This window comes from Leptonychotes weddellii, chromosome 1, assembly GCF_054177405.1.
Source record: "Leptonychotes weddellii isolate Sample4059 chromosome 1, ASM5417740v2, whole genome shotgun sequence".
Taxonomy (NCBI): Eukaryota; Metazoa; Chordata; class Mammalia; order Carnivora; family Phocidae; genus Leptonychotes; species Leptonychotes weddellii.
The window spans coordinates 78,269,736-78,279,066 of record NC_138369.1 but is presented as its reverse complement, the minus strand read 5'-3'; the positions used below and the strand labels follow the sequence as shown (position 1 = coordinate 78,279,066).

General features: G+C 46.1%; 1 long non-coding RNA gene across 1 annotated transcript in view; it reads right to left on the bottom strand.

Annotated features, from left to right (window-relative positions):
- Positions 1-474: 474 nt before the first annotated feature.
- Positions 475-9,331, bottom strand: part of LOC115942197 (uncharacterized) — a 54,811-nt gene continuing 45,954 nt past the window's right edge. Inside the window, exon 3 of the long non-coding RNA XR_014147115.1 lies at positions 475-1,779. This is a non-coding gene — a long non-coding RNA (uncharacterized LOC115942197). The remainder of the gene's footprint in view (positions 1,780-9,331) is intronic.

Here is a 9,331-nt window from a genome sequence, read left to right as displayed (position 1 = left end):
GTTTTTTTTAGAGCTTCCGGGTAACTAAAATATTCAGCCACGGTCGAGAACCTGTGCTTTAAAGAGATAGCTCATGCGTCCCAGGCTCATCAAACAAAATAAACAGGGCTCCTCCTCAGTGATTCATGGAGCCACCTTCTCCCTAGAGGCCCTCCTTGCTCTCTAGTCTCTCAAATTGCTGCCATTCTTCAAAACCCACCCCAATCCCCGCCCCTCCCCCCGCCCCGTCCTGAGGCAAGCCCTTCCTGGCTGCGGCAGCTGCAGTGAGCACGTCCTCTGAGGTCCTGAGGTCCCCTGTCCCCTAGGACCTCTGTTGCGTCCCATGCATAGCCATCGGTTGACCAGTTGCCTTGTGTATGAATGCGGTAACCGGTGCCCTTGGGGGGCAGGTACTCTGTGGCAGGTTATGCTTCCTTGTAACCCACCGACCTATCACCTACCACCACTCACTGCCTGTAGGAGTTGCTTCATAAGTATTTTGGGGCTCATTTACATTTTATTGTATTTCAACATTTCAGGCAATCTTGGTGAAAGAGTTGAAAGAATGTCTGATACAAATTAGCGGTTTTAATGTTGATCAATGACTGTGGTCACGGAGATGAGTATGGTGGGCAGCAGGGGATGGGAATGGCTGCAGAAAGAAAGGCCAAAAAAATGCCTGTTAGGCTGTCTTCCAGGAATGTACATGTAACGATATAGACCCGCCCTCACACGGCCCAGTCTCTGCACCGAACTTCTTCAAGGCCATGGCATTTCCACAGGGTGCTGGGCAGGGACGGGGTGCTTTCTGATGAAGAGCCCTTGAAATATTTATTGCAGTTCCTTAAGGAAACTTGAAGAACTGAGCCCACACTTTTAATTTCCTCTCTACCTCCCGCCCTCCCTGCCCAATACATCACATCTGAGGAGCTCATATACCATCTAGGCCTTGAGGAGTAGAGAGAAATAGGAAGGGTGGTCCAGGCAGACACTAGCAGAGGGCACAGTGCTTACTGGGTTCTCAGAATGGCCAGTGATCCTGTGAGTGTGGAAGGAAGGGGATAAAGGTTGGGAGTAGATAAAAAGAGGCTGAAAAGGAGGATCAGAGCCAGTGTAGGATGGACCTTGAATCACAGGCTAGGGGGGGTGGACTCCAGGATTCACCATCCAAAGTGTAAGACCAGGAGGTGGTATGATGGGGTCCCTCTGGTGACACGTAAAGGTAGACATCGGTCAGGGCATGACAGCAGGTGACTGGGCCAGAGAGAGGCTGTGGGCAAATGTTGGCACAGTCAAGTCCCCCTGTGGCTGCCAGGGAAGATCTTTCTGGGCCCCATGCCTTCAGGTGTGTTCTCAGGCCTGGGGCCAGCACTGGAGGTGCTCCCACATACCTTACCCAAGAGACCCCTCCAGAGGTCCCGGCCTACCTGGCCAGTCACCCCCAGACTCAAACCGTCCACTCCACTGGCTCCTCCAGCCTCTGAGCTGAGATCAGGAGTCCCCCAGATATTGGCAGCACCACCCTCAGATGCCTTCACTCTCAGGCCAACATTTCTACTTATGTCCAAGGCCAAGGACATTTATAGTCACCACCATATAGAAAACAAACAAGCAAATCTTTAGCTAGACTCAAACAATATGAAATATATTTTAGTGACTATTTAAAAGAGAGAAATGGCTCCTTAATGTCAATTTTTACCAAAAGGTTTTAGAAGTCTGGGCTTCTTGCATTTTCCAGGAAGCTGGTGCTGAGAGGAAGTCAGGAGTTCAAGTTGACTTACGGGGCAGAGGAGGTAACCCCTGTGAAAGAAGAGGGAAAAAATGGGGTTGGAGCCTGCAGACTGCCATGAGACCTGACATCTCTGCCAGTCCACCAGGGACTGCTAGAGGAGTCCAGTGATGGGTGGAAATGTGGAAACTGCTGGGCTCTTGTACCACCACCTTGCTCAGTTATTGGCCAAGGCCACCCCAAGAAGAGCATAAATTTGGTCTGAAAGCTAAGTGGACCCTGCAGGAACCCACAGCTGAAAGCTGCCAGTTGATCATGGCTTTGCAGCTGGGCAGTCCTTGCTTGGAGAGAAATCTTCCTGTCTGCCATGGAGCCCATCCTCTCCCAGCCTCCAGTCTGAGTGGGCCACACCTGGTATGCGTGAGCCCCATGTCCATGTCCATAAGGGGTCCCCTTCACTCTCTCCATCCATCACCTTCCTTCCCTCCTGCCTCACTGGACAAAGGGCACCTCTCTCCAAGGATCCTGTCTGTCTTTTCCCTCCCTCTACTTCCCAACACTGAAGCCCTTCCCTTCATTTATCTCCTCACAGTACTCTACCCAAAACTCACTGCTACCTGGGAGAAGATCTGTATGACTTGAATCACCAAGACTCATCTTCCTAAGATAGAAAAAGCTCAACATAAGTCACAGATGTAACCAAACAGAAAAATGTGCAAAAGGTATGGATGGATGGCTTATTATGGAACAGGAAATACAAATGGCCCTTAGGTGAAGAGATGCTAAACCTGACTCACTGTAAAAGAAATTCAAGTTAAGACTACACAGAGATACCATTTTTCACCTATCAGATTGGCAAATATCAAAAAGTTTCGTGGGGAAACAAGCACACTCACAGGTGGGAATGTGAATTTGGTAAAGCTGGATGGAAGACCACTTAGCGACAGCCCTCTCAGTTACAAATTCCCATGGCCTTCAAAAGGCAGGAAAATGTAATGGTTCAGAGAACAGACTGGAGCCAAAGCACCATGGTCCCAATCCCAGCTGTCCAGGTCACCTGACTCCTCCCTGCCTCACTTTTTCTCATGGGATGATAGTAGTACCTACCTCCGGAGATTCTTCTGAGGATTAAAATACATTAATTATTGTGAAGCACTTACCGCAGTTCCCAGCTCTTAGTAAATGCCATGCAAATGTTAATTATCATTGTTATTAATTGACCCAGCAATGCCACTGCTAGGAATGTATCCTACAGATACACTTGCACATATGCTAAATGAGTGTACCACATTATTCACTGCAGGACTGATGCAACTGGGGAAAACTGGAAATAGTCCAAATATCCCTAAACAGGCTAAAATAATTATGTATAATTCAATACTATGTGGATGCCACATAATGGCAAAGAAGCTCTTTAGCACTGATCCAGTGTGTAGAGAACACTACCAGAAGTTTCTAAATAAGGAATAGTATCAACACAAGTCCACATTGCCTTATCCACAGTTAGGAAATTCTCTATTTTCAATTCTCTTTTCAACTATGAAAATCTCTAAAAACACAGAAGTGGTTTTTAAAAAAAATAAATTTGGCACGAACACATTCAGTAGCAAAACCTGAACTGAACTGAAGTCACTTAAGGCTGATTATGGCTTTATTTAACCTACTTGGTGCAGAAATATTAGCTTGTTTTATTACAGACTCTGTTGGGGTTTGTATACTCCTTGACTTCTGAATTCCCAAAAACACCTGCCCCAAGGGGTTCCAGATAAGGAAGTATGGACCTTTATTCACCTCTTTTTTTTTCCATTAAAATATCTCTTGATGCACAAGAAACTAGTGCCAGTTGCCTCTAATAAAAGGAGCTGCCTGGCTGTGCAACAGGAACGTGAGGGGCAATTTTACTGTATTTGAATCCAAGAATTTAAAGAGTCTGTGGCTATCTTACTTATTTGACAAATAAATCAATACCCCGAAGACCTCCTCAGCCCAGGCCACCAGGTCCTCTTAAAGCCTGAACACCCTCTTAATGACATCTCTGTGCCAGGTGCCTGGGAAGCAGGACTGGAGGGTGGGGGCTGTGGGACCAGAGCCTCCTCTCTGACTCACCACACTGCCCCGGGCGCGGTGGCAAGGTCTCCTCCCTACAAAAGTGGAGATAATGATAGTGACTCAATGGCGGGCACTCCGATGGGCCGATTGTCTAGGAAGCCAGGTTCTCTAGCCGGCATCCTCCTGCATACCTTTCCTTCCAGAAGGGCGGGAGCCAGCCTCCAGACTCCTCCTCGCACCCCTCCCTGCAGAGACCCCATGAGAGCGCATCGGATCCAGTTGGGAGTGGCAGGGTCCCCGTGGACTGAGGGTCAGGGTGGAAAGCAGGGTGCACGAAACGTCAATGCCACGGAGGATGCACAGGAAGTTCTCCCAGCAACCCTATTTTCAAGGGTGAAAATTCAGGACAAGCCTCATGTCAACGTGACAGGGGGATAGTTAAATAAGTCCAGGAGGTGGATAGACCTGAATGTGCTGGTACAGAATAATGCCATGACCTAGTGTTGAGTGAAGAAAGCAAATTGCAGAATGATAGATATATTATATCGTGTATATTATATATATAAATTATATATTATATAATTATAATATATATTATATCATAATATATAATTAATAAATTATAACACGTATATATGATGACACAAAAATACATACATAACCCGACAAGGACACTTAGCCAGATGAGGGAGGGAGGAGAAACTAAGAGATGAAAGGTGATCATGCATAAGAAAAGAAGAAAAGTAAGTGGCAGATGGGCAAGCTGAATGCCAAGTGCCAGTCCAGTGTGGCTACCCACAAGAAGCCTGCCCGTCACACCCAAGAGACTCAGGAATCAGGACACAGGTTCTGTGGACGGTGTTAGAGTAGAAAGCAGGAGCAGTTACACCCCACCTCCCTCACGGACTGGGCAGCAGGCTATCTTATGTCCGTCATACAGGGGGGACTGTCGAGAAGTTAAACCCAAGGGATGCTCGATATAGGAGCAACACTCACAACAGGGTGGGGAGGCAGACGACTCAGCACTGAAAACCGGGAATTGAGTGAGAGTCGACATGTGAAGGGCAAACCTACCAAGCCCTTTCCCCCACAACCCCAACCACTGCCAGCCAGCCACCCAGTGACGCCTGCCCTACCCATGTGGACGAGGGGACCATACCATCCTCAGAAGAAACTGGATGACTTCAGAGAAACAGACCCCCCAAACCAAGCCCTGGGTCTTCCTACCACCCTCCAGTGAAGCACAGCTCTACCTAAGCACACAGAGTTTCCAGTTAGACTTTCTTAGCTCCCCTCCTGAATTATGAACAGATATGTCAGAGTCACCCATCCCTGGAGAAAACCTCCAACACAAAAGACAGAAACCACAACACAGAAACAGAATAAAAGCAGACAACGGGTAATGCATAGAGTAAAAGAAAACATCAAAAAAAGTCAATAATATCTTCAGAGAGGTGAGAAAATGGCTTCCATGAAACTAGATCAGAATTGTATTTTTTTAAGGCAGAGGAGAAAAAAAACTCTTAGAAATGAAACGTGTGATTCTAAAATAAAAACAGAGAAGATTTAATGGAAAGATTGGGCGCTGAGAAAAATCATCCAGAGAGAAGAATAAAAAGAGAAAGGACAGGGGAGAAAAGATGTGAAAACTCAGAAGGTTAATCAGAAGGCCCTCCGCATGGAAAGCCAGCACAGAGGGAAGGAGCAGGAGGAAATGATATGTAAAAATATCACAGGAAAATGGCCCCAGACCAAAGGACATCAGCTAAGTGCCTGTCGAGTAGCTAGAACAATAAAGGAGGAAAGACCCACGGCAAGACAAGTGGTGGTGAGATTCCAGAACGCCTGGCGTGAAAAAAAGGGCCTAAAGGGCTCCGGCAGGAAGACAACAGGGCATGGACAGTGGGAATCAGAGCGGGGAGAGCTGTGGGAAGAGCGGAGCCGGGTCAGCGCAGGACTGGGGGAGACCCGGAAATTCATTCTTCAGCTGCGTTACCATTGAGATGCTTTTTCAGATGTATAGGCAGTTGAATGTAAGTCTGGAATTTAAGGGGGTTTTAGTGCAAATTTTTCTTCTTTTCGTGTGTGTGTGTGTGTGTGTGTGTGTGTAGAAAGCCCCCACCAACCCATTACCCAGGTAGCAACCTAGTGCATATCCTTCCATATACTTGTCTCTATGACTATATATATACACGTATACAAACAGATATACACATACAAATACGCACTTATATCCATATGTAGACACACACACACATATACAAGCACACCCATATGTGTGACTACATAGCAGAATGCAATTCTTGGACCTCTGTCTGTAGCGTTTGCACTGAGGCCAGGCCTCCCTAGCCAGTGACTGAGCAGGGCAGGAACAGGAAGCCAGGCCTGTTCCCAGGACACAGGACTCCAAGAACCTGGGACTTGTGCTCAAGGACTCCCTATCCAAGTTGCAGAAACTTTCTTAGAACAGCACTGTGGTTCTCGGCCTGACTCTCCCAGCCTCCTCTAGCAAACTCCCCATTGTTTACTAATGGGAGTTTTCCCCGATAAACCTCTTGCTAGTTGGATCCCATTCTGGTGACTGATTCCTGGAGGACCCAAACAAACAAAACATAGGTTTTTAAATTATTGTTTTAGCTGAATACTGTATATGTTTTTCTTCCTCTTGCTTTTCTTACTCATCAATAGCTAATGAAAATTTACCACTGATATAGTTCTGGTTCATTCTTTTTAATGGCTGTCTAATAGTCCTAGAAATGGAAATGCACTATAACTTACTCAGCCATTTGCTGATGAGTGGACATTCACTTGGATTCCAAGTTTGGACACTTTGGACAATGCTGCAATAATTATCATTATCTTGTATAGGTATTTAAGGACAGATGATAAAGAATGGATTGGTGATCAAAATATACTCATACACACATAATTTATACAAGTTACAATATATAAAATTATTAACCTTATATAATAATTTTCATTGATGTTCCCAGATTGATTTTTTTAAGGGCTATAAAAATGCACATTTCTATCACCAATGTATGTAACTATCTCTTTCTCTGCAGGCCCACTAGCAATAGGTATTACCAATCCTTTTCATTGTTTTTCAAGCTGACCTAACCATTTCACTACTAGCAATTCCTCTTTTTTTTTTTTTGGCTCTTTGGAATTGCTCTCCCATAAACTGCCAGCATTTCCATTGGGCCATTTATCTTTTTCTTGTCAATTTGTAGAAGTTCTTTGTACCCTTTGTACTGCTTTGTAAATACAGTTTCCACTTCTCTTTATCTGCCGTCTTTGTGTTATCTTCTGCCACAAAAAGTTTAAAATTTTAATCCAGTTAAATGTGCTCATCTTTTCTTTCATAGCATCTGGGTTTCCGGTTATTTGTCAGAGCTTTCCCCCCGCCCCAAGTCTTCATGATCCAAGAAGGCTGCTAGACCTCTAGCCATCATCTGTATTACAAGCAGCAAGATGGAGAAGGGGACAAGAAGGGCACTCCACCTCCCTTTGAAAGGAACTTCCCAGAAATTTCCACATGCCGATTCCACTTACATGTCACTGGCCATGACTTACTTACACAGCCATAGCTAGCTGCAAGGAAAATATTGTCAGGGCTGTCTTTGGGAAATGCAACCCGTCACACCCACACTTAGAAAGAGGGGCACTCTTGCTTTGCGGCATTCAACAGACAAGCAGAGACCACACGCTGCTAAGGGTTGGCTGGAGCCTGGGAACCCATCTCTCAGGAGAGAAAGGGTCTCTATCTTGGTCCCCACCGGCATGATGCTTAAGATGGTAAGCCTACTAAGTCACGGAAAGGGCATTCAGGAGGGTCTCAGTTCCGAGGCTTGTGTGAGCATCATCCCAGAATGGCCCCAGCTTCCAGAGGCGGCACATCTGCCTGGAACACTATTCTCAGTGCCTTCGCCAGGGGATGGGCAACAGGTTTGTGGCTGGGTGGGGAATAGCTAAGCCTACTGGCATACAGGGCCAATGGCTTCTGAACTCGGGGAAACACCATTAGGTACTTCCAGGCAGATGGGGGCTTTAGAGAATTGCTTATGATTCATGCCAGTCTGCCTGGGGCGGGGCAGGGCGGCGGGGGGAGGGAGGTCAGAGAGAAAACATAACATTGGAAATACTTTCTCATTCCTTCACTCAGTCACTCACAAGGCCACCTGTCATCTGCTGAGGGCCCAGAGAGAGGCCAGTCACATCTACCCAGATAGTTCTTACAGGTTTTCTTCCTGTATGTCTGGTCTGTAGAAAGAGAAAAGCACCCATGGAAGAGGTAGGTCAATGGAGAGCAGCTGACCACAAAGAATAGAGAGTGAGAAGCTCAGCCTAGAAGAAGCTGGGAAGTAAGATGCTAGCACGTCATGCTAAGGGTGATGTGGATTCTAGCAGACAGACTGCAGGCAAAAGCCGGTTCCATCTCGCCCCAAATGGGTCCTCTTCTCTGACTCCCCTCACCTCACTGGGCTTTGCCTTTCTCATCTATAAAGTAGGAGGGGCCGTCCTGGGCCTTCCCCCTCGCCAGCCTTGAGAAGGGGTTGATCCGGGGAGTCCTCCAGGCTCTCACAAGTCAGAAAGCCCGTGATTAGCTCTGCTGTTCAGACTAGCATGCTCTGCTACAATTCTCTTGGGTTGTTTTTAAAATGTCTTTAAGAAAAGTATACAGTATTATAGGTTCGCTGTTAAAATAACCAGGAAACACAGACAAGACAAAAAGTAGGCCATAAAGGAGAGAAAAGAGCTGTTCATGTCTCAGGTTATGCTCTTTGAACTTCCAGTATCTGAACATATTTTTAATAGGACTGTACTTTATATATGGTTCTGTAACCGCCTATTTTTCACTCAATACTGTATGCCATGAGCTTCTTTCTATGCCAGTAAGCTAACCTCCATGACATGTTTTAATGCTTGTCTGATAGTCTGTCAGTGCTGCATTCAATTCTGAACACAAGATTGGTAGCACTGATGTTTACTTTCTCTCTGGCCCCAACCGGACTAGTGTAGAACTGTGACGGATCCTCTCTTTATTTAAAATCTTGCTCTTTTGTTCACCATGGACTGATTTTATCTGTTAAAATATCATGTCTCTTGACTCTTGTGGGTTTTGGCACTTGTTATGTTCTGCACCCAAGGCAAGAACCTCACTGGCTTCACCCTGGTCCCAGGCCTACGCCACATGATGAGCAGTCCATATTTTGTATCACTAATTGTTGGGAGTCTAAGATTTGTCCGATGTTTCCTGTTTATTTGTCTGTATCTCCAGCACCCAGCACAGTGCCTGACACCTGATAGGCACATAGCTATATTTGTTGAATGAGTGAATGCACAAATGAATTGGTGGAGGAAGGAAACACTACGATGATCATTCTTTTTTTTTTTTTTTAAAGATTTTATTTATTTATTTGAGACAGAGAGAATGAGAGACAGAGAGCATGAGAGGGAGGAGGGTCAGAGGGAGAAGCAGACTCCCCGCCGAGCAGGGAGCCCAATGCGGGACTCGATCCAGGGACTCCAGGATCATGACCTGAGCCGAAGGTAGTCGCTTAACCAACTGAG